Genomic DNA, 27,256 nt, shown 5'->3' with positions numbered 1-27,256 from the left:
GCCTAATATAAACTTGAAAAGACGCATTTAAACTCTAACTATGCTATAGCCGCTATAATTTTGTAAATTATTATTTCGTTTATTATTATTATTTCTTGATCATTCAGTAAATTAGCTAAACATATGTTGCAAACTATAATATATTTTTTATATCTTGCTTATATCTAGATCACTATTCAATATAAATAAAGTAATTTAAATAACTGTAACTATATTATCAGAAAATGATGGAGCACACCGCTAATATGATGAATCAAATATTGCAACAATGTTGTGGTTGTACCTACTGACGTAACAACATTAACCAAAAACAGTTATTTGTTTACAGTTTCGGGCAAATAATTTGTGTTTGAAATCTCACAAAATTGATTATTATATAATCATAAAAGAAACTAGTTGATTAAATACTATAGCTAAGGAGTTATTCCAAACCGATTTAACACTAGAAGCACCAACATTTTTACATACCTAGAAGCACCAGAGCGGTCAAGATGACGGCTATTAGAATTTTCTATCGCCAGTCGTTTTCGTATCCTTTTTTACTTGGAAAAAACGTATATTGAATTAATTCCAAATATTAAAAGACATATTTAGTTAATTTAAATAAATTATTTAATTATTTAAGCACAATTTATGTAGTAGCAAAATTTTTTAATTTTGCTTTTGCTTGTACAAGACATACACACAAATTTTTTACATAGGTATATGACAAATTTCACATGTTTTATTTTTGTCGCAGTTCCCTGTTTGCCACTTCTTCTTCTTCGGGTGCTATCTCCGCTACGGATGTTGGCTATCATCATAGCTATTTTAATTTTTGGGTCAGTAACTCTAAATAGTTGTTTTTAGCTGCATCCAAACCATTCTCTCAGGTTCCTCAGCCATGAAGTTCGTCTTCTTCCGATGCTTCTTCTGCCATCTACCTCTCCTTGCATTATGAGTCGCACGATTCCATACTTCTCACATATCCGAGATACTGTAGCTTTAGTCACTGCCTACGTTTATTATTTGATGGAGGTGTTGTATCTCTGATTTTTATCCGTTGACTGTTGTCCTGAACTTAGTCATAAGATCTTGTCGCAATTCTTGTGCTAACTGAAGTAGGAAAGTTTGCCTCGATATTTGACAACTAGTAACTTCGTTATATAGAATCCAAGCATTTATACCTACCATATCTAAGATATTAAAAAAAAAGTCTTCAACGGCCATCTTCTTGAAGCTGATTTGGTTAAACACTGTATGGCCATCTGATCTACAACGACTACTCCGTATTTTGTGTGGTTGTAGTAGGTAATGGCTTCAGGTTTTTCCTTTTTATCTATGCCTATTTCAATATGGTTTGAATATAGAGAACTCAGCGCTAGAAGATTTTTCTTCATTTTTCACTAGTACACCTGATTTCCCCGGTTAGCTGAAGTCTTCGTGTATGAAAATTTTTGATTTGTGCAATTCCATCTTTTCGTTTTTTATTTTTTTACGGAGAAATGTCCTTTCTTGCTCGGTTTATTGTTCCAGTACTGCTGGTAGCCTTCTTTCGTAATTCTTTTTATGTGTCGTGACATTTCTTCCTTTATTCATAAATGGGCCCATTAGACGTCTAATTACATGTTCCCCTAGAATATGATTGTCTGGTAAATCTTTCCGTAGGTAAGGAAATCCGTGCAATAAATATTTGGACTAGGCATTAGCTGTAAGCCAGAATTTGATTCCAAACTTATCGGGTTTATACGCCATGTACCTACTGGGTGAAGTGACATCTTGCCTTTGTGGGAAAAAGCTGTTCGTCGATAGATATAATATTTTATGTAGTTGTATGTATATCAAAATATACAATTCTCTATAAATGGGTTCCATATTGCCGACGCAAGTGCAAATTTCTCTGTTGATCATCGCTCTGATCTGGTACTTCTCCTCCGTAAGAAGGACCGCATTTTTTCTAGGTAGACATCAACATATTCAAAAAGTAATTAGGTACACTAAGTAGCTACCTGTAAATGTAATCCTTAAATAGATGTAGCAAAGTCCTAAATTATTAAGTTTCTAAAATAACTATGAATAAGTAGTAATACAGAGGGTCAAAAATAGAAAGCAATCAAAATGACCGCCCTGGTGCTTCTAGATATATATCAACACATCTCAAAAAGTAATTAAACTAATTACCTGTAAAGAAGGAATTATAATCCTCAAATAGATCTAGGAAAAGTCCTAAATTATCAACGTTCTAAAACAAATAGGAATAAGCAATACAGAGGGTCAAAAACAGAAAGCAGTCAAAATGACCGCTCTGGTGCTTCTAGCGCGATTTAAGAGATATGTATGTATATGTTGCATCTTTTTTAAAACAAAATATGGAAAACTATATTGAAAACCTCTTGGTGTGTAAGAAATGGTTATGTTACGGGCAATGATATAAATTGGACATTGACGTTAAAGACCGGGCATTGTCGTGAATCTCCATTTTCCCTGGTTATTAGCGACCATGCCCATCCTTTAACGACAATAACATTAGCTATTGGTCAATGCTGTAAAAAAAATAACTTAAAATTAGGGTTTTCGCCAATAACCGGTCAATAACGACAGTGGCTAGAAGCAAATGGCCAATGTTGATAAATAAAGAAAATTATGTATGATGCCCTATTATTATACATTCACAGGCATGGATATTATTTAAGAGGCAATAAATAATTCTGAGATTTAAGTTCTTTCTCCATATAGTTAGTACAAATATCCAGGATAAAGACATTCGAGTTGACTTTAAATAGTGCTAAAGTGATGTTTACTTAGGTGCACATTATCAAATGGTGCAATGGGTCAACAGAAACTGCCTAGTCTGCCAAGTACCTACAGTCTTGGGTAAACAGAAATTAAATTTAAAGCGTTTCAACTTCCACTTCGTAAATCGTAATAAATCGTTATATTCGTTTAAACGATTTCCGAAGTGGAAGTCGAAACGTCAATAAAGGACCCCGCAACACTCCTTATGAAAAAGTGGCCACGGTCAAATTTAACGAAAGTTTGGTCAATGATAGTCCTCAGAAAGTAGATTAAAAAATTCCATAGGACCTAGGTCTGAAAAACTATTATTCTAAAGGTACAACCTTCTGAAGTTATTGGATTCAGGTGATTGGTTTACGTTAATTGCACTAGTTCACTCGAGTGAACGAAAATATTCTGTTATTGAGAGAAGGAAGACTCATTATCTTTATGCATATTAGCGTGTTGCATATGCATTCGTGATCAGAAATAGATGCGTCGTATTTTAGTCTTCAGAAAATCTCCGAAAAGTCCTCAGAAAACTGAAGAAGAGCGATAGAAAATGTGCTGCTAGAGCGACATAAGAATTATCATGTTTTGACGAATGCTTCACACTTATCCAATACCAGTATAGCTGTAGTTACGCCTTATCTTCAGAAAAATACTGAACAGGTAAATAAGGTAAATCTTCGCCAACACAGTCCAAAATTAAAGAAAACTATAAATTAAGGTACAGATAGTTAAAGAGACATAAACTCGATTTTGTCCGTTCCGAATGTTAGCGATCAGCATGGTTTAGAATACTTGCTACTATTAGAAATCGTCTGAATGTAGATGTATTGAACCACTCTCTCAGGTTTTGAAGCCAAGATATTCTTCTTCTCCCTTGTCCCCTGTTTCCAAATACCTTTCCATAAAGAATGAGTTGAAATAAGCGATATTTATATATGCTCATTCTTTATATTACGCCTAATATACTCCAATTTGCGCTCTTTGATTGTGTTAATTTTTTCCCATTCCTTGCCCATTCTACCTAGAACCTGAACATTAGCCACACGATCAACCCATGAAATTCTTAAAATGCCCCTCTACACCACATCTCGAAGGCCTCCAGTTTTCTTAAAGGAGCTGTAGAAAGTGTCCAGACCTCTATTTCGTATAATAACGTCGAAAATACATAATATAATCTAATAATAGAATTTTGGTACCAAGCTGCTATTCGTAACGTAACTTTTGAAAAGAGACTTCATCGTTAAGAACGCTGATCTTGCTTTTCCTATGCTTTTTTTATTTCCGTAGATATAGTACGTTCTTTAACTGTAAAATATTGCAAAACCTCTAAATTTTAAAGAACCGCTTGGACTGACATGACATTTGGCATACACATAGCTAACAAGTCAAAGAAAAAAGTGATATTGTGCCGATGTGTGCTTTTGCCCTGGGGGTGACTGATAAAAAATATATGTCCAGAGTAAGTCCGGAAATCGATAAACTGGCTAATTTTAAGCAACTTTTGTTCTATAGAGTTTTTTTCACCAAGTCAATACTTGTCGATTTATTTGCGGGTGAACAAATTTCAAATTTCAAATTTATTCAAAAATATGTGTGTACAACATTTTACATTTAGATCTTATATTATTATTAGTATCGACTGACTCAGCACCATGCCTAGGCAAGAGTTGCCTGTTTTGCACTGTACTATGTCAATCGAAACTGTATCAATTGTACATAAAAGTAGTATTAAGGTTGGAACCAAGAAGTAACATGCCTAACTATCGAAGAGATAATGCAACAGAACAAGACGGACGGTAAACCTCTCTAGCTGCTGAATACTTTGTTAATTATAATACCAATATACACCCAAATTCTACTCTGATTATGCTGTCGTTCATACATAAAACATTGCGTCCAAAAATAATTTTAAGTGGGTTTTTAGATAGGTTTTTATGTATTTTTTAAATTTAAATAATTTAGGTTCTTGTTTGATATGTATAGGAATTATGTTATAAAATTTAGGTCCAAAGAACATTAGGGATCTTTGTGTTACTGATTTTTTGAACTGCTGAATACTAATATCCATATTTGTTACTGATCGAGTTAATCGGTTGCTTTGAAATTTAAATATTTTTGAGTTTATATAAACATTTAAAACACAGTTGTAGATGTAGAGGAATTTAACACTAAATATCTCGGATTCATCATATAATTTTTTTGTTGGATGCAGTTTTCTTTTTTTAAAAATTATTTTTAATAGAATATTTTGAACTGTTTCTAAAATGTTAAGAGTTTTGTTAAACGCGCCACCCCATGCTACAATACAATATCTTAAGACTGATTCTGGAAGCGAGTTATAAACCATGATTAATTTTTTCCTGGGTAGAATATCTCTTAAGATATAAAATTTATGCATTAGAGCCCTTATTCGTTTACTGACATGAGTGATATGGTCTGACCAACGTAAATGTTGTACTATGAAGACACCTAAATACTTTATAGAGAAAACTTTTTCTATTGAAGAACAGTCACAATTTTGTCCTTGACATTTTGCGTTATGCAATTTTATATGAAAATTTGTAGGTTGGTCAACAATTGTTGGGCTAAAGGCGATATATTTTGTTTCATTAATATTTAATGTCAGTTTGTTAAATTTTAGCCATAAGTTTAGCTGTTTTAGGTTCATTTCAGAGCTGGTTTTAACCTCCTCCCATGTTTTCCCCATAAATAATATTGCTGTGTCATCGGCATAACAAACAATGTGGCCGTTGAAACTATTAATTCTTGTGATATTGTTCAGATAAATATTAAATAAAAGTGATCCTAATACTGTTCCTTGTGGTACTCCGAATTTTATTGTAGTTTCAGAACTCAATTCTGGGCCAATTTTTACTCGTTGAGCTCTTTCCGACAAATAATCTGCTATTAGATTTAGTACAATTCCCCTAACCCCATAATTACTTAGTTTATCTAAGAGAATTTTATGAGAGACCGTGTCAAACGCCTTAGCTAAATCAAGGAAAACCACTACGCATTTCAATGATTCATCCACAGCTCCTATCACTTTCTCCAGTAGGTCAACTACAGCCCTTTCTGTACTTGATTTTTTTACAAAACCAAATAGTCCTGTCGCCAGGGGGGGTACAACGGCCTTCTTAATTCAGATGGACTTACCCAAGTTTTTTTTATGTATTTTGACCCGTAGAACACGAATTTTTTGGGTAACAGTTGATCCGGATGTCGATAAGATTGTTATAAACAAAGAAGTTGAGGAATTACATAACAGCGATTTCTCGCAAAACAAAACATTTTTTTGTATTTTTTGGGTCATTCTAACCAAAAAATGTTCCTACAAGTTTTTTCGTACGATGCATAGTTTTCGAGATAAACGCGGTTGAACTTTCAAAAAATGGAAAAATTGCAATTTTTGAACCCGAATAACGTTTGAATAAAAAATAAAATAGCAATCCTGCTTACCGCCTTTAAAAGTTTAAGTCAAATTATATCTGTTTTGAATATTTGCATTGCTAAAAATTTATTTTTTGATTGTTAAAAAAAGCTATAAACACATACTCTTTCCCGTGCCTAATACATGCGTTTTAATGCATGCTACTTACAAATAGCCCCGCTTGCACTTTTACCTCCTCTACGTACTCGTTCGATTTTAAATGAGAAATCATTGAAACATCACTCAAGCACTAGGTGTTTATAGCTTTGTTTTAACAATAAAATAATATATTTTTGGCCATACAAATAATTAAAACCGATATAATTTGACTTGAATTTTCAAATGCGGTAAGCAGAATTGCTATTTTATTTTTTAATCAAAAGTTTTTCGGGTTCAAAAATTCCAATTTTTCGATTTTTTGAAAGTTCGACCGCGTTTATCTCGAAAACTATGCATCCTACGAAAAAATTTGTAGGAACATTTTTTGGTTAAAATGGCCCAAAAAATACAAAAAAATGTTTTGTTTTGCGAGAAATCGCTGTTATGTGATTCCTCAACTTCTTGGTTTATAACAATCTTATCGACATCCGGATCAACTGTTACCCAAAAAATTCGTGTTCTACAGGTCAAAATACATAAAAAAAACTTGGGTAAGTCCATCTGAATACAGGAGGCCGTTGTACCCCCCCTGGCGACAGGACTAAAACTGCTTATCTGAAATAACCTTATTTAAATGAAAAAATTCAAGCAACCTTTCTTTTAGGGCCATTTCAAATATTTTAGCAAAATTATTTATTAAAGAAATGGGCCTATAGTTGTTCAGTTTACTCGAATTTTCGGATTTAAAAATGGGGGTGACTGTAGATTCTTTCCCTTGTAGTGGTATTTTACCACTTTGAAAACACAAATTTATAATATGAGTTAAAGGCTGTGAGATTAGATCATGGATATTTTTTATTGTTTTAGCATACAATTTATCTGGTCCAGGAGCACAGTTATTTTTTAACTTTGATATTAGTATTGTTACGTCATTTTTAGTTACTGGTTTTAAGAATAAGCTAGATTCAACCTTATCATTAGCAATAAAATTATCAGGTATACTTGTCACCGGTATTCTATTTGCCATATCAGCACCAATATTAGAAAAGAAATTATTAAACATATCTGCTTTTTCTTTGTTATTACTTACAGTTATATTGTCATTAACAATTGATATGTGCTCAATGTTTTTAGATTTTTGATTCCGACCAGAGATATCATTTATAATATTCCACATTTTTTTTTTGTGTTTCCACCAGCTTCATGAATTTTATTTTGATAAAAGTCATTCTTGGTTTTTTTTAGTAGACTATTAAGTTTGTTTCTATAATTTTTATATTCAGCATTAAGTGCTGGTAAAAATTGTTTTAGTAATTTCTTTTTAAGAAAATCTCGTCGTTTGATTGACGATACCAGCCCCACCGTTATCCAGGGTTTTATTTTTGATATTTTTTTATTCATACTTTTTACCTCCGTAGAGGTTTGTATGTAATTATTTAAGTTATTTATAAATGTATCATATTATGCAACTTGAGAATCTATTTTGTTTATATAAATATCATTCCAATGTTCATTTTTTAGAAGCTGTTGTAGTTTTCCGATATTAAGGTTTTTAATTATGACTGGAGATTCAGGTGTAGGGTTTTTTTTAGTTTGATTATTTACCAAAACGGCTGGAGTGAAGTGATCAGTCATGTCAGTGTGAAAAACGAACGGATCAATACTAATTTGCTGTTTTAGATTAGCTTGTGTTTTTATAAATATATGATCAATGATTGATTTTGTATTTATTGTTACTCTCGTTGGCTTGTTTATATAGGAAACAAAACCATTAGAATTTAATATATTCAAATAACTGTTTGTATAAACTTCATCTCTTTTTTTTTTAAATCAATATTAATATCACCTGCAAATATTTCAATATTTTGTTTTTGTATTGTTCCAAAATATTCACCCAAATCCCCTAAAAACTGTTTAATATCTGTTGATGGAAGCCTATAAAAAGCCGTTATACCTCTTTTGCAAATTGTATTAGATAATTTTTTACTAGAGAAGGTAACCCTTAAAAATTTACTTTCATTGATGGGTAATATATTTACCGAGGCACCTAAATTATTCCTAATATAAACAACAACATCATCACATTTATTAGCTAATGATTCATTATAATGAATAGTAAAACCTGGTATTATATAGTTACTAAGATCAGTTATTTCTCTAGTTTCTGACAAAATTATAACATCGAACATGTTTTTGGACATTTCAATGTACACTAGAAGTTCCTGAAAATTTTTTTGTATACTTCTTATATTAAAGTGAACGATGCCCAAAGAGTATCTATCGCCGTCAGTCCTGTTCTGCATGCTATCCTCAAAATTGTTAAACACCATTGTGTTTATCTCATCATTATCTAAATTATCCAAATAATCAATCATCATTCAGATTTCTACGTCTGAACTCCCGAAATAACAAAAAGAGAATAAAAGAAAAATTATCTTACAAGTGCTAAACTGGTTACTGCAATTATGTAGTACGTGAGAGAAAAGTATATAAAATAAAATCAACACAAAAGCAGTTAATACTGAACAGATAGAACACTTCATTCTGGTTCATATTTTGTAGAAATAAGTATATAAGAACAAAAAAATATATATAAAAATATAAAAAGAAAACAAAACAATAAATTACCACAACCTAATTGAATCAAAATAAATACCTGAACAATATGCAGAGGTAACTAATTAACTAATTTTTCAAATTCGTCTTTATTTCTTGCAATCATCACTTTACCGTCCTTAGTAATATGAAGTTTACCATTATCAGACCAAACATTTGTTAAACCAAATTTTTATATAGCGTGGTTCAGCATCTTGACTCTTAAGGGGGTTAAATCTTCACGTATAACTATACCAGTGCCTTTCAATAACTTTTTTTTTTTCCATAAATAAGTTTTTTAGTAGTAAAATAGTTTAATTTTAAGAAAATGCCTCTAACTTTATTCTGTTGCATCTTACCAATTCTATAGCACGACACAATGTCGTTATCTGACAGGGTAATAGAGTATATTTGCTTACTACAAAAGCGATATTATGTAGGTCAAAATTTTTGACGTAAGAGAACTGTCAAAACATTAGAATGTGACATCTAATGTTTTGACAGTTCTCTTAAGTCAAAAATTTTGACCTACGTAATATCGCTTTTGTAGTGAAAATACTATATCTGTGATCTGTCAATTCTGTTTTTGATGTATGTTTCATAGCGAACTTGGAGGATGCTCTCGTTTTACGATGCTCTGGCTTTAGTCTATTCAATATAATCTTAGACATTATTTTGGATGTGGCACTAGCAATTTTATTGCTATCCAATTATATCGCCCTTTTTTGGTATCTTAATAATTACACCCTATTTCCATTCCTTTGGGAGCTGCTCATTTATCCATATCTTGTAAATGAGTTTGCGTAACATTTCTACTGATTTGTTTGCGTCCGCCTTTATTAAATCTATCGGTAGGATGTTATTTACAGCGGCTTTGCTATTTTTTAGTTTTAGTTATTACAGTGTGTCGTGTATTTCTTCTTTCGTAATTTCATCTGTGCTAATGTTTAACTACGGTATTACATTTTATTCGTCAATATCTGGTATTGCTTGTTGTTTGGAGTATATTTTTTCGAACAGCTCTTTCCATCATTGTATTATTTCATGTTCCGCTTTAATTGTATTTATTTATTTATCCTTTATTTGTTTGTTACTTTTTGCTGTTTTCCTGGTCAAATTTCGGATGATGGTGTATTATTTTCTTGCGCAGTTTTTTCTGACATCTTCAACTTAATATATAATTTAAGTAATTCATTTTATTTCCTCTGGCTTGCTTTTTAACTTTTATATGTTTTTCTTTATATTTTTTTCTTTCTTGAGTGTATATCTTCTTTGTTTGCTTCCTTTCATAACCTTTGTAATTCCTAATTGGATCGTAATTAACCATTAAAAAAGTCGCAGGCGTATTAGCCCCACTTTGCACTTTGTAACGTAGCTAATAATAACCGTAATGCAAATGTTGTTTCTCATGCGTCAATCTTCCAATTAGAATTACAATTAAAGTAATGATCATATACAGACTTATTTTTGATTAAAATTTCCGTCGGAGCAATAAAAATCACAACTAACATTAACCAATTAATTAAGAAGGCGAGTGAAGAGAATCGTCGTGATTATTTGTCACTTAAGAAGATAACCCAATTACGCAAGTGATTTTTTAACATGCAAGGCTACTAGTGTTACGATTGGTTTGTCTGTGTGACTGTATACCCTTATCAAAACCAATTATACAATATATTCGGTTAAGTGACACAGTATTATTATTATTAAAATAACAGTAGCCCAATGACGGATTATGTGCTTGGATTCTTAATTGATAAATTGGGTGACATTGTAACTACAACTTGTTAGAATAGTACAGCGGAAGTTTCGCTCTGGAAAAGAAATACGATGGAGCGTCTGTAAAAACGAGAGGACGTATTTTTAAAATCCAATTAAATGTTGATCGCCGTTTTCCATCATATTTGTGTAATATATTGCCGAATAATAAATTTTTCTACGAGCGTGCAAAAATGTCTACTTTCGCGCACGCATTTTAGTTTAACCCTTAAACGCCCAAGGGTGGGTAAAAAATGTCCACCTAATGCGTATTCCCTTGTAACATATTTATTACGTGTTTAAAAATTTTCCAAAAATTATTTATTGTTAAAGAGACAGCCTTTTATCGAATGTTAAATTGGTTCTACCGATATTTTTCAAAATAAAAGTAATATCTTGAGTTAAATATGGGTGGGCATAAAAAGTACACACTTGGTTAAACTTGTTACTGAAGGTTTCTATTTAATTTTTCGTTGGTAGGAACATAGTCCATATAATTATCGACGTATAATTACATAATCCACATAATTATCCGCCAATGAAGAGGCTGAAAGGAACGATGTGGAGAAAATCGACAAATATGAATTACTGGCTTTTACTGGTATGTTAATTTTGATGTACCTTGTAATTTTGTTGTAAGGTTTGTAAATTGTTTATATTAATATTTTAGAAGATGCTGTGTTTATTAAGCATAAGATTCTTAAGTTTAATCCATTTCCAACAACTCTCAATAAATATATTAGCTATTTTCGAGGTGGACATTTTTTAACCACCCTTGGACGTACATGGAACCTAAAAAAGGTTGGGCGTTTAAGGGTTAAAAGTCTTACTTTTCCGCACGTGTGTTACTTTTCCGCACGCGGTTTACTTTTCCGCACGCGGTTTACTTTTCGGCACGCGGTTTTTACTTTTCCGCACGCGTATCCACCGTCATGGAAACCAAGATCGTCGTCATGCTAACTAATTATATTGAAAGTTTGGTTTTGACAACATTGTCAAAGAATTAAGTCAACTTTTTAACAATTTTATTATTATCAAATACAAAATATGTAATTTTAATTATATCTATTTATTATTTACAATGTTTATATTGAACGTACAACTGAATCCTACGCTTTTTTCTTCAAATATGCTGTTAACTTAAAATAATCGACTATATTGACATTTTTTTCAATTTTTAATACTGACTTGAGCATGGAATAGCGGGACCACAAAGTATTTGGTTTGCAGATTTTGGATAAACTAATAAAATAAGCCAAAAAACACTTCTTCTTTTAAGCTATTTACGCTTTTTTTCTTTACACCAACTCATAAAAATATTGTATTCTTTCTTGTACCTGTTTGCTGATTTTTCCGGTAACAAATTAAGATAATTGACAACGTCGAGGATAGATGGAGGTAGTTCTTCGTCACTTGATGCCATCTAAATCACTGAATTATTTTTTAATTCGCAAGTAAAGATAAATTTTAAAGTATGTGACGTGCTTCTTGACAATAATTGCTTTGTTTGACATCGTTGCTATGCCTTTAAAATATTAAAACCTGTACATAACAGGTATTTAGGCACCGCATTGAATTTAATTCGGTGTTATTAGATCGTCGTCATGCTAACCAATTATATAGAAAGTTTGATTTTGACAACCTTGTCAAAGATTTAATTTGTGTATGTATTTTTATATTAATTCAATTAATTGATTAAGATTTGGTTATTTTTAAATGCTCGTAAAAAAATATTGTTCCTAACTCTTGCAGAAAGTCTCTTTTCCGCACTCGACTGCTTGCCGAACTCCGCTTCGCTTCGTTCGGCAAAATGCAATCGCGTGCGGAAAAGCATGACTTTCTGCACTTGTTAGGAAAATAATTAATGTAAGTAAAAATTGGAAAAAGTCCTTTGCAAAAGGTATAAAATTTTTTTTGCCATTAGGTCATTGGAATGTAAACAACTCAATTTGCATCCCACGTGTTGGGAAATTCAATACCTTACCTAAAGGTATTATCCTTGTTGCCATATATCCATCCTAAGGCATTTTATTTAAGTCTGCACTTTTAATGCATCCATATTATATTTAAAGGGTTTTTACCCGAATATTTCTTTGGTGGCTCAGCTGGCATCCAATCTGTCTAACACTGATGATGATTTTTTTAAAATCGAAAACGTTTTGTTGCGATGTAGCCCGTAAAGGGATTTTTAATAAAAAAAATGTATACCTTTTACAAAGGATTTTTTCCAATTTTTGTGATTGAGGGTATACAGATACAGCCAACTACAGGAAAATTTTTTCTTTTCCTTGTGGATTTTTTTAATTATGTAAGTGTTGTTTTGATAAATTTTTGTACTTTATGACGCATAAAGTACATTCACAAGCATTGATTGTACTGAAATTGAGCACTTCCTATTTTACATACAAAAACTGCATACAAATATACACCAACTTAACAAAGGCAACGTTTTAGGCTTACCAAGTTCATTTACTTAATAAAGGGGCACTTCTTCTTTATGTGCTAGGTCTGTGATGAAACGTTGGTTATCATGATGTATATAAGTTCTCGGAATATTATTCTATCAACTGAATGCTAAATAGTTCTGTTCATCAGCTATCATATCGCACCAGTAATATTACACCATTCTCATTGTCTCATAATATCAAAGTGGAACTGGACAATAAATTTTCTTTTGTATGGGTGCCAAGCCAAGAAGGTGTCCAAAGTTATAAATCAGTAGAATTGTTGATTAAGCAAGGCTCGATCTCTGCACATTTTTCTGCCTGATCCTGGTCTTTTACTGGTACATTAGGCATTATTCATAATGATTTGCAAAATAAGGTACCTATTCACGATTTGCAAACACTACTAAAAAGTGTTCTGAATTTATCATAATAAACCTGAAAATTATTATAAATTCAATAAAAAATGCAAAAATCTGTGGCTAGTAGATTAACAAGATAAAGTATCATTAAGTGGCGTAGCGTGAGTGTCGGCTGCCCGGGGCGGAAGCCATTTTTGCCGCCCTCTTATTTAGGTATTTTAATTTAATGTATACTATACATTACATACATTAATTATAGAGAACTTTTCGGCGAGAACAGTCATCATTACTTTCCATTATATAGGTTAGATTTCAAATAAAAAGTTTATCTAAGTTTTATAATCACGTTTATTAATACAAAAATTCATTTACTTTAACCAATTAGATACATTGGTATAACTTAGGTACCTATCACTTACGATTACGTACACCTTGACAATATTATGTTAGATCAATTTTTAATTAGAACTAGAACGATACTATAATGTTTTGTTTTTTTTTTGATTGAAAAATAATATGAGTATTTGTTAGAATTAAAAACAAAACTTCCGTCTTCGGTTAAAAATTCATACGTCTACTTTTTTAAGAGCAAAGTCTTTTATTGCACCGTCAATGTCTACCGCATCACATACCTTTTGCTCAATAGACAAAATGGCCAAATTAGTTAGTCTTATAGTACTCATTGTCGATCTTAAATAAAATTTCCATTTTGAAAAACTTCTCTCACAGCTGGCATTGCTTATAGCAACTGTGAAAATATTCGGAACATTATTAAAATATTGGGCAGAATATCTTCCAGCTTAGATTTAACAATAAATTTAAATAATTCAAGTGAGTCTGCATTAATCAATTTATTTTCGTTGCCTCTAGCAGCAACGAAAGTCCGTAGTCGAAGTCTTTCCAGCTTGAAATCCTGCTCGTCATTTTCGTCAGATGCGTAGTTTAGATTACATTCAGTTTTGTCTGAATCTAATAATATAGCCGGCGTTAGATAAGCAAACTTATCCGTTAAATTCTGTAGCTGTTGAAAACGCTCACGAATTTCTACATTAACTCTATCTAACGAAGAAAACAGCTTTCGTCTCAACTCATTTTCACAAGACAAGTTAGCATCTATAGTTTCGTCATCAAAAATATGCTTTCTTGTTATGCGCCTCCGAGGTTTTATGGAAATTCCAAGTTCTTCACACATACTTTTTGCATAACCTACAGCGCCATTTGCCCATTCCTCTCTTTTCTCTGTCAATATCATCTACAAAGCATTCACTTTCTGAGCGCACAGTAAAGTCTCCTTGTTTGTAGATTGTAGAGTTAAACTCTGACTGCAGAATTAAGCAATTATTTTTTGCAATTCGTATTCAAACAATTAAGTGTTTTCTTTGTTCCACACACACTGAATAACGTATAGGGAAGTAAAATAATTGCCGATGTATGTAATAGAAGTCATTCTCGCTTATTGTTAGTCATAAACGAGGAATTCCCGCAAGTCAGTATAGACGTTGTTGCCAGTCGCTATAAAATATCATTAAAAGAAAAGGAATTCCCCGAATTCGTCACAAAATAAGTAATGAAAAATTCCGTACTCCTTTCAATCGGTCCGAATTTGTAGTTGGGATAAAAATATAAAATGGTTCAAATATTTACAAAATATTTTTATTATTTATTGTTAAATTTTGCCGCCCCCTAAAAAGCGCCGCCCAGGGCGGGCCGCCCCTGCCGCCCCCACTACGCTACGCCACTAGTATCATTTCTTGTCAAAAATCAAAATTTTGTATCTACGGTGACGCGATCACTTAAAACCATCGAAAGAACCATTTTTATTGTTATGAGTGAACGTTTTTTTATTAGTGTTTACTTCCTCCCCATTAAAACGACTATAAACTGGCAAAATAAAAAATAACACACACAAAATGCAACTGTCCGGATTTTTTGACTGACGCCCAACTAGGCGGAAATACGTATATACGGTTGCCTTCCATCTTTTTATATATTTCCTTTTGTATTCACATTCACTTTGCGTGTTTGTTTGCCCATAATTTTCCTTATCTCTAATTACATTTTTGTGATAGCTTACTCAACATCATTTAAAGGGCTCTCTGCAGCTAGTGCCTTTTCCCATCCGGCAGCCAGGACTTCAATTTTTTACGATCTTCCTAGAATCTGTCTTCCAATCCGTTCTTTGACATGGCTTCGTCAATTTCATTTTCTCTTGATCTGCTCGGTCGTCCTCTCATTCTTGTTTCTCTTGGGCTCTATTCTGCAACCTTGTTTATCCATGTACTTTCTTCTTAGCGTAGCCATACCATTTAAGTCTTCTTTCGTCTATATACTGCAGGGCATCTTTTTCCACTTTAATTCTTCTCCCTATTTCTTCATTCGATATTCTGTCTCTTCTGTCAGACCACAGCATCTTCTCCAGTATTCCATTTCGGTCGCTAGAGTAGGTACCCCTTTAGTTTTTTTGTTTTCTGCTCATATATATGTCATGAAACTTCGTACTATTGTTTGACATATCATTTTTTTTTATTTTTCCTTCGATATTTTTATTCCAGATTACACTATGAAGTTATATTATACAAGATTTTGTTTGTCCCAATCTAGTTTTATCTCTTCTTCTATTCTTCCGGTTTGCGACATAACAAAACCCAAGTATATAAAAAAATTTCCCCCCCTTTTAATTCTACATGTTCTTATATCTCCAAATTTTTGACGTCTTCTTCCTCTATTGTTAAGTATTCCGCTTTCTTCATATTTATTTCCAGACCCACCTTTCCGTATTGCTCTTTTAGATTTCTGACCATGTAACTGATATTATCTGATATTTTGAGCCATCACCACCTGGTCGTCACTGACGAGTCGTCAGCGAAACACAATGTGTAGAGATAATTTTATTATTGTCCCATATCGGTATTCCAATACCCCTACATTTTGACTTCCAATGATTAGTCCGTGTTCTACGCATTTTGAATTTAATGGTTAATAATGCAAAACATGTAGACTCGCATTAAGACAAGGCTCTGGCAAAATTATTCGCATAAGAAGAGGTTATGTACCTATAACCTCTTCATCCGTATGAAGATATCATTTTAAAAAGTGTGTTTCTGAATGGATGAAGGGTTTTATAGCCCCTTCTATTTCTTTATATCTGCAACAATATATCAGGTAGATAGCAGCTAAATAGGTTTACTTTGTTCGTCTCCTGAATTTAAAGGTTGCCAATCGCTGCTACTTACTTGATTCATAAAATGTTACTACGTTTAAGCATTTAGGCGTACACGCTCATCAGGCATGGCTCATCCATGGAGTGAGTAACACCGAGATGCCGGGTTTTATTTTTTGTTTTACTGTTCTTCCATTGTCGATACGATACACAGGGTATTCTAGTCTCAGTAGCAGATACATTTAGGATTTTAAACCGCTACGTTAGCTTTTTTGCTTACTAGCCAGGGCCTGAACCGTCGACCATTAGATTATTCGCAGTAAAGTCAATTTGATTCATCTGCCTCGCCTGCTTGGCTCTCTGACCTACACCTGAAAAGTATACATATATTAAATAAAACCAGTTTCAAAAGCTCACTTTAAATATCTAGGATGCTACATCACACTATAACTAGACACAAATAAAGAGATCAAATGCAGAATTATAGCAGCTTGCACAACGTTTCTAAAAATGAAAACGTTCTTCCCTAACCTCGGCTTAAACCTAAAATTATGTATGTACATCAAGGAATGATAAAACACTATATTATGTGGTTATTGTTGCTACATGACAAGAAGACCTCGATTCTCAAGGGTGATACGATCAATCACCAATCACAAGGGACACCTACGAAGCTGTGCTAAATGGAGCAAATAAATGCCGTTCGTGAGTTACTATGAAAACTAAATAAGAAAAATTCCATACCTTAGGCCATTTTCTTAGAGGAGGTCGGTATAGGATCCTTTAATTTATGAAATGTACAATCAAGGACGTCAGTGGAATTGGAAGGAAGAAGATCTCATAGTTTAGGACATACGCGATTGGACAGGAGTACGCCTTGCCGAGCAACTTGTATACTTAGGGGGACCTAATATGGCACTTAAATAAGAAGGAGACACTGTTCAACTATACTTTTGAAACTGAACCGTGGATTATAAAATAAACCTTTTTATGTTTTAAGCTCCATATCAAAAATCTTCTTTCTTCTCCTTCCTTCTTGTGTGTAGGCTTTAAAGCCTGTTTCTTCTTCAATATTAGCCTCCTAAATTGTTTAAGTTATCGCACCATCTTTTTCTTGATCTGCCAATACGTATTCGTCCATTTGGTGACTTATCTCGTGCTATTCGTACTATCGTACCCTCTGCCATTCTAATAATGTGTTTGTTCCACTCCTGTTTCCGTTTTGTAACTCATCCATTTATGTCTTCTATATTGCATGATCTTCTTATGCTTTCGCTTCTCTCCCTATCCAACAGACTTTTCCCTGATATTCGTCGGAGTATTTTCCTCTCTGTTGTTTCTAGTAGTCGTCTCGTTTTAGATGTGTCAGGTCTTGTCTCGGCCGTGTATGTCAATACAGGTCTAATTGCTGCTTTATAGATTCTTGCTTTTGTGTCTTGTCTTAGGTGTTTGTTCTTCCAGTACTTGTTTTCGTACTTCCTCTTCAACATCTCCGTAACTGATTATATCTATTCCCAGATATGTAAACCTTGTAAAAAATCGTTTAAAGAAATCCATTCAATACGAAAAAAAAAAGACAAATTCCGTGCCGGTCTATAATTATGTGGGGTGAAAGCTTATTCACAACACTGCGCGTCCCATTGGATAATAAAGAACGTCCTAACGATATATAGGATAATACGACATACAGTTGAGTCCCTAAATCTTTACCCGTGCGTCATCATTTAAAGCATACGAAATAAGTCGATGATAAGTCGGAAATCGAAATTTACTAAACGCAACAGCAAGTCACTTACTGTCAGTTGCTGTTGCGTTTAGTAAATTTCAATTTCCGACTTATCATCGACTTATTTCGTATGCTTTAAATGATGACGCACGGGTAAAGATTCAGGGACTCAACTGTATATGTGAATAATGTATAACCAAGTAAACATCTGCGGATCAACTGAGTACATGACGTAGAAGCCGAAACTATGTCAATAACTGTACATTTGGTAATTTGACCATGACGCATATTATCACACACTACTGTGCTTATACATACTTATACAAAGGTTCCTGGACGTCAATCAAGATATATATGCGTGTTTTATTGACTATAATAAAGCATTCGACAAAGTACGACATGAACAATTAATGAATGTCCTGGAATCAAAGAAGTTGGCCTACAATGACCTCAGGATTATATCGAATTTATACTATAAACAAAGAGCAAAAGTACGTGTGAACGACCAGCTGTCAGAGGAAATTGAAATCAGACGTGGAGTGAGACAGGGATGCGTGTTGTCGCCAATTCTTTTTAATGCCTACTCGGAAGAGATCTTGAAAAAAGCTCTTGAGGGTGAAACAGCTGGAATAAAGGTAAATTGAGTTCCCATTAACAACATTAGATGTGCGGATGACACTGTCATCTTAGCTGAAAATATTGGGGATCTTCAGAGGCTAGTGGCCAGAATAGCAGAGTTTGGACAAGAATACGGGCTAACAATGAATGCCAAGAAGACAAAGTTTATGAGAATATCGAAAACTTAAAGAAATAACGAAAATCTCTTCATAAACGGATCCAATATCGAACGAGTCGACCAATATGCATACCTTGGAACAATGATCAACTCCACAGGAGATTACTTACAGGAAATCAAAATCAGAATAGAAAAGGCTAGAGCAAATTTTAACAAAATGAGAAAAGTGCTCTGCACAATAGATTTGAAGTTGGAGCTAAGAGTTAGGTTGGCTAGGTGCTACGTTTTCTCGACTTTGTTTTATGGAATGGAAGCTTTGACCTTGAATGCTGCATCAATAAAAAAACTAGAATCGTTCGAGCTGTGGGTCTACAGAAGAATTATGAAAATATCGTGGACAGAACATGTCACAAACAAAGAGGTTCTGAGAAAGATGAATAAAGAAATGGAAATCCTAAATGCCATCAAAACAAGAAAATTGGAATATCTCGGACATATTACACGTGGAGAGAGATACAGCTTGCTCCAATTGATTATGCAGGGAAAGATTCAAGGAAAGAGAAGCATAGGGAGACGCAGAATATCGTGGCTGCGCAAACTGAGAGAGTGGTACAGATGTACATCAAATGAACTTTTTAGAGCAGCCGTCTCTAAAATACGAATAGCTATGATGATTGCCGACCTCCGCCGCGGAGATGGCAATTAAAGAAGAAGACTGTGCTCAGTTGTCAATTATGTTTCTGCCCCAATTATGTCTTAATGTGCCCAATTAGGGCCCAATAGGCGAGCTTTCAACGCAGTGAAATAGTTTCGACAGAACTTCGTGTTGCAAATATGGCACAAATAATTGGTCTAATGTTTTAGCAGATAGCTCATTATATATAGCAGATCTATTGAAACCACAAGGACTTGTATAATAAAATATTAATGAAAGATGAACAATAATACAGTACACCAATTATCTCTAAAATGGCCAGTCTCGTATTGACGGCTTCAGGAGAAAAAAAAAACAATTGTTTTCGCATAACTCTAACGTTCATAAAATAATAATCTTTTAAAACCATATTTAGCTGGAAATCCACTCGACTATTATTTTTTTTTTCAACCACAAATTGTATCGACTACTGGTTCATCGAGGGATTTTGAGAAAACAGATTTTTATCGGAGCCAAGGTGTTCTTGTATCGGAATAATTAATTAGAAGTGACATCAACTACCGATTCATAAATAATAATAAGCCATGTGTGATGTTTTTAAATCTCACACCCACTCATTTTGTAATTAATACCATAAAGATAATACCTGACTGGAAATTATAATTCCTTATACTTTAATGCAAGCAAAGAAAAGAATTTTGAATGATGACTTTCGTTTTACTGATAATTAATTATTTATTTGGGATCAGATATCGTCTAAATGAAATAAATGGATTCGTGTATTAGTTTTGGTTATTCTCGATGGATGTGGTGCACTAATGCGTCTTTAGCTGCAGTCGGTAAATTATTGGTCTGATCGAATTCAAACTTATTAAGGATAAGACGCCTTATACGGTGATTTAAAGTTTTTTGTCAGAGTCATAAATATAAAGAACATAATCCTTCTACTACATAGACATATTTTTTACTTTGTAAGTATAATTTGTGGAATTATACAAAGTAAAGAAGAGCGGAACAAGAAGGAGAGGACGACCCAGAAGATTGATGCAATGAACTACCCCAGATAATTGAAATAATATTCTTCTTCTTCTTCTTCTTCGCGCGACTAGGATTACTCCTGATTGTCTGCCTCTTATTCTGTTTCAGTTGTTGTTGACTGTACATTGTCTTTCCACCCACGGGCGTAGCCAGGTTTTAGTTTCGGAGGGGGTTCAAAAAAATAAAACGACTAAAACTACATAAAATAACCTTTATATTCATAATAAAAATTTGAAACATGTTAATATCTTAACTTTTCGGGGGGGGGGTTTGAACCCCCAAAACCCCCCCTGGCTACGCCCGTGTTTCCACCTTTTCGGCGGCCTTCCAACGGGTCTTCTGCTATACGGCTTGTTGTTTTTAGAGATGTTCGCAATGTAGTAGATCTGGTTCCATTCGGTTTACATGTTCATTCCGGTTTTCTTTCTTGTTTTTATCCACCTGTTAATATTTTGAATTTTGTATCGTTCTCGTATACTTCTGTTGTTTTGACTGTCTCTTAATGATATGCCCGCTATTGATCTTAATACTTTCATTTCGATATTGTTAATTTGTGTTTTCGTCTTTCTTCTATCGGTCCTTGTCTCCGCTGCATATGTTAGGATAGGTCTTACTGTTATCTTGTATACTTTTATTTTGCTTTCCGTCGTCATATATTTGTTTCTCCATATGGTTTCTCGGAGGCAACCACTTACTCTTGCCGCTTTTGTTGCTCGTGTTGTGGTCTCTGTTCTTATATTCCTGTCACTAGTGATCTCTACTCCTAGGTAATTGAATTTCATGACTTGCTGTACAATTTTGCCGTCTATTTCTAACTTACATCTACGCGGCTCTTTACTTATCACTATGCATTTAGTTTTTTCTACTGATACTCTCATATTAAGTTTATTTGCTGTGATATTGAAAGTGTGAAGCTGCCTTTGTAGGTCATCCTCGTTATCAGCAATTAGTACTGCATCATCGGTATAGCATAGTATCGTGATTTTATGCGCTCCGATGTGGTATCCATGTCGTTTTCTTACTTCGTGAATTATTTGATTCATCACCATATTGAATAACAATGGACTGAGCGAGCCTTCTTGGCGGATTCCTCCTCAGAATAATATTGAAAAATAATATTTCAATTAACTATGATAGCTATCGTCTACTCTAGACTAGCTCAATCTCCCAAGTTGTGGGTACACCTTGTCCTAATCAAAAACATGAACAATGAAAATCCAGAATGGAGCAAATAAAACAATAATATTTAACTAATCATGTTTATTTTTCATAAAAGACATAACTAATGTATTAAAAGATAATATAAAAGATCTTGCCGAAACTTAACAGATCAGAGATTATACTTATTCGATGGCACTTGGTACCTATCTGTCTGCGGGTTCTTGGTGTCTTGCTGTTGGTTCTGCGCTTCTGCGACGGGCTCTGGGGCTTGTAGATGTTCTGGCCACTAGGCCTAAATATGTTGGTCGGTTTTTAGGTGTCTAGTTATTGCAGCACCGGCGACATTGGAGCTCCAGTTTCAAGGAGTATCTTACGAGGTAAAGGGTTGTTAAGATGTTTTGTAATTTATCCAGAAAACCCAAATAAGAACGTCTGTTTGAAAATGTGGCTATGAGGCCAGACAATTGCCTTAAGTAGATTTTAAAATCGAAAGAAAAAATATTCATCCATTTTGACAAGAGGTTTCACTTGACATTGACGGACTTCGTGAGTGGGGGGCTTGAAATTTGAAACGAGAAACGACAGTAAGATGTTATTGTCATGAACCACAGAACGATTGAATAAGAATCTTTTATGCTGAGATAGAACAAAAATGTTGAGATATGCCTATAAATAAAGAACCAGGGCGCCAACCAATTTTTAACGGGGAAAACAGTTAAAACAAATAGAAGACGATTATTATTAATGAATAATTAATAAATAAAATAAAATAAAATAATATTTAAATATAAAATAGCAAAGATTTGACGTTTGTAACGTTACAATATCTTGAAAAAATGAAGTCGACGAAGCCATGTCTAAGAAAGGAGTGGAAGACGGAGACTGGGAAGATCGAAAAAAATGGAAGTCCTGGCTGACGGAAGGGAAACGGCATTAGCTGTAGACAACCGTTTATATCTGTCGTCAAGTATTTTACCTACATGCCCTTCGTTGCTACTCAAAAATGCATTCAGTGATATTATTGACAACTAATGTTTTACAACTTGACACAGAGAACACCAAGAAACAGGTTTAGCAAATATTCAGGCGAAGATATCAATATAATATTAGTTAAAATGATTTAAAAAGATAGTTTTATTCATGAAATAATTTTACCGAATTACTCTCGAGCTCTTATTATCGATTTGTTTTGCCCTCGTGACACTTTGGCATAATTAAAGCTGTCAAAGTGTCACTTGGGATACAAATCGATAATTTTAGAGTTCTCGTGTAGTTACTAGATACTGATAATTTTTAATAATTGTCTTCAAGTATTACGTCAGATGCCCTTCGTTGCTGTGACAAAATGAACATTCGGTGACATTAATGACAATTAATATTTTACAACTTGTCAAAGAGAACACCACGAACAGGTTTAGCAAATACTCAGGCGAATATATCAATAAAATATTAGTTAAAATTATTTAAAAAACAGTTTTATTTATTAAATAATCTTATCCAATTACACTCGGACTCTTAAAAATTATCGATTTGTGTTGCCCGCCTGACACTGACATAATTTTACTCCCCTTGGGGTCGTGATTAGAACTGTCAAAGTGACACACGGGATACAAATCGATAATTTTAGAGCTCTTGTGTAATTATTACTGATAATTTTGTCATAACAATATTTGCTAGACATTCTTTCATCTTTTATATACCGATGAAAAGTGCAAATCAAATAAAGTTGAGTATTTGGGATGCATATAAAATTAGATACAAAAATCTAACTTAAACCAACAATTATTATTAAAGAAATGGATAAGAAATGGGTCAGATTTTTGTGTATATGGTAATATCCTTTTTAATCTGGACTTATCTCCAAATTCTCAATGTACCTCTTTGTAGCTAACAGGAAAATACAACAGACAAGTTTCCTGCACATAGAGAATGGAACCTCGTGTCTAAGGAAGCATACCCTAGATCGCCAGAAATAGAGCGACAAATGCTAAAGATGTAATAGAGAAAAACTTCGAAACACAAACTTTTTAAACCAATTGTTAAGGACTAACCTCTAGAAGATTATTGTCACAAAACCAACACAAAATATTATTGGGCACCATAAACGAGAAGCTATCTTGGACGATAGGGGAGATACTTGATAGAATGAAAGAAAGACGTACAGCTACACTAAAAAATATCAAAGTAGAGTATAACAAAATACTTAGAAATATACGTAGTACAATAGAGCAAGCAAACAAAAGAAAACAATGGCCACAGTAACAATGTCAAGAAGCAGAAAGGTTACTTGAAAACATGACTCATTTAATTTCAATAAGACACTTAAGCTGATCTGTCAACTGACATTAGAAAACACAACAAAGTTGAGTTTGGGAACATACGCGACAGTATTTCAGATGAAAATTCAATAAAAGTTCAAGTTAATATACAGAGTTGTGCTATAAATCTAATAAACATGTAGAGAACAATATAATTGTGAGAAGTCCTTAAGTTACTAAGCTCCATACAGGTGGACTTAAGCTCGGATTGGAAGTCGAAATACGTTGACAATAGCCTTGAAAATAACCAGGGCGTGGGGCAAGCAGGGCAGCATAAATAGTGATTGGCTAACTCAAGAATAAGCATGCACTAGACTAGTTGGCCACGAACCCTTCTTTAGAATTACAAACACTCAGAAACGAGCGGATATTAATAGATGATAAGGAAAGGGTGTTTATCGTCTAACAGCATTGTAACAATTCACCTCAAACCGATGTCAAGGTTATGGAACCATATCAAGAGGTATAGACTAGGTGGGAAGCTTTAAGGATAAAACGAAGCATAATCGATCTGCAAACGGTCGCAGTAAATTACGCTATTGTCATTGTATCTCTATATTTATACCTTTATTTAAATATGGTGTGCTACCTTAGTAGAGGGGTTCGTGGTTTAACGCGCAAGGACCCCACCGTTTATATATTTAGCTTTAGAAAAGTCTATAGAATATGCAAAGTTACACAATAGGAGAACAATCTTTAATAAGTCATCGCATATTATAACTCATGCTTATAATTTGGATTTGATCGCACACACCACACGAGGACAAAGGATAGTTCCTACCTTCGTAACGGCCCCACAAAATATGGGCCTTGAAAGACATTGGGAAAAAACCAAGACGTTGGCATCAAATCCAAATAACAGAGAGAGAGCTAAAACCGCCGAACAAAACTTCAACATAGACCATTATAATTTTGAAGTCGAAAATAAATTCACCTATCTCAGTTCTCTCATAACAAGCGATAATGACACATCTGAAAAAGTAAAACGAAGGATACTGCTAGCGTTGTCTAGCGAAGGATACTGCTAGCGATGATAACGGAACACATGTTATTTTAGACTAAGCAAGCAGCCAGCTAAGATACCGAAATTTAAGCAAAAGAACCAAACTAACTAGAACACTCATCCTACCAGTGCTGACATATTGAAAGAAGAAAAAATACAAGGAAAAAAAATGGGTTATTTATGGGAACTAATCGTTATATGAGAACTACAAAGAAGTGTAGAATAAATATAAAGAATAAATAAACATACGGAAGTACAGAGATGCAATATCTTTCATAAAAATAGGTATAGACTTGGATCCCGCGTACCAAAAAAAAAGTTGATTAATAGCAAGCTGAAAGAGTGGAATACGTAGAACATGTCAAATGGCAGGAATTATATTGGTGAGAAATAACAGTCTGATTTTTGCATGAGAATTTAATGAAACGGTAACAGATCAATTGGAAGTTCTGTCCGACAAAATACATGGGGCATTCTCGGTTTTTTTCGTTCCAAATTTTTAAACTGTTTCACAATTAAAACTTCTCCTGTTGCAGTGTTCCCGTACATGAAAGTTTGTCCGACTAGACACCGTTAAGCTATTAACAAATTTTTAGCTTGCTATTAATCAATTTTCTTTTGGTACGCGGGATCCAGGCCTAGTAGGTTTAGATGGACTGGGTATGTATCATGAGCAAATGGCAGTCACCCACCCAAACGAAGCCTATTACAGGTACCAGTAGGAAATAGGAGTAGAGGTATACCAAGTCAGAGATAGAGGGACGGTGTGGACGAGGGCGCCAGATAGATCGGGGATATAGGTTGGGAGAGCTGGCTATAGGGAGAAATAGGCTGGAAATGTCAGGGCTCAAATAGGGCTGTGGTACCACTGATGATAATGATTATGTTACTCAATTGATTTTTATATACTTCGAGGTATAATTGTATAACTTATTAAATTGATTATTCAGTACTTTTGGGTATTTCGACTTGCATCACTTTCGTGTTATCATATTATGTTTATGTTATATTTTTTGAGTACCAAATGTGCCTTTTGTCTCTGAAAAGTCCTTGGAAATATTTCTTCTTTTATAGTTTTTTTAGTTTATCTTTAATCTTACTATACAAATCTACCAACATCAGTCCACTCAACACAAAACTAACTGATAAACCCAGCACTCATGTCAAAAAAAGAATGTGTGTGTACTTTGTACGCACGTAAGAAGTTATACTTCTAATATAATATAATCCAACTTCATATTATGATTCCAACGAAATCAATATACCTATCTACTTTAAACAGTTTTTTGTATTGTATTTAAATATTAAACTAATTTTAGAAAAAACAAACAGAATACCAAAAATTAAAAAAAAAAGGATATGACTTTGTCCGGATTTGAACAGGGGACCTCTCGATCCCTAGGCGAGTGCTCTACCGATCAGCTATCACCGTTTTTGTATTCAGTCGATAATTTCTCGGATATAACTACAATCACGCTGACAGATACATTAATTAAAAATAAACATTTTCAATAATACTTATTAGGAGGAAGACAAATCCACAGACATAAAAATTATAATAAATATATTTACTAAAAACACTAATAATGTATTCTTTTCACGCACACCTTACTTGCGCTACATAACTTAACAGGTTGACTGCCACAAAAAAAAATGTTTAAAACAGTCCATGGTGCCAACTAAAATGATGTAATAATAATAATAATAATAATAATAATTTTCAGCGAAAAGTAAGAACACACCTCACAAAGACACAAAAACACCATCCTAAAAGTGCAGTAGAAAGAACAACATTACCACGGAATCTAGGATGAAGAGGACTTATGGATATAGGTGAGCAATTAGATAAACAAATTGCTAATTTAAGAAATTATTTTCAGTTGCAAGCTGAGACATCTACTTTACATCGCGCTATTTGCGCAGTAGATGACACAACACCGATCAAACTGAGGGAACCAGAAATGCGCATAAACCACCTCACTAAAGACGAAAAAATGCGCACCTG

Source organism: Diabrotica virgifera, chromosome 6 (genome assembly GCF_917563875.1).
Source record: "Diabrotica virgifera virgifera chromosome 6, PGI_DIABVI_V3a".
Taxonomy (NCBI): Eukaryota; Metazoa; Arthropoda; class Insecta; order Coleoptera; family Chrysomelidae; genus Diabrotica; species Diabrotica virgifera.
Note: the sequence above shows the minus strand (reverse complement) of the source record.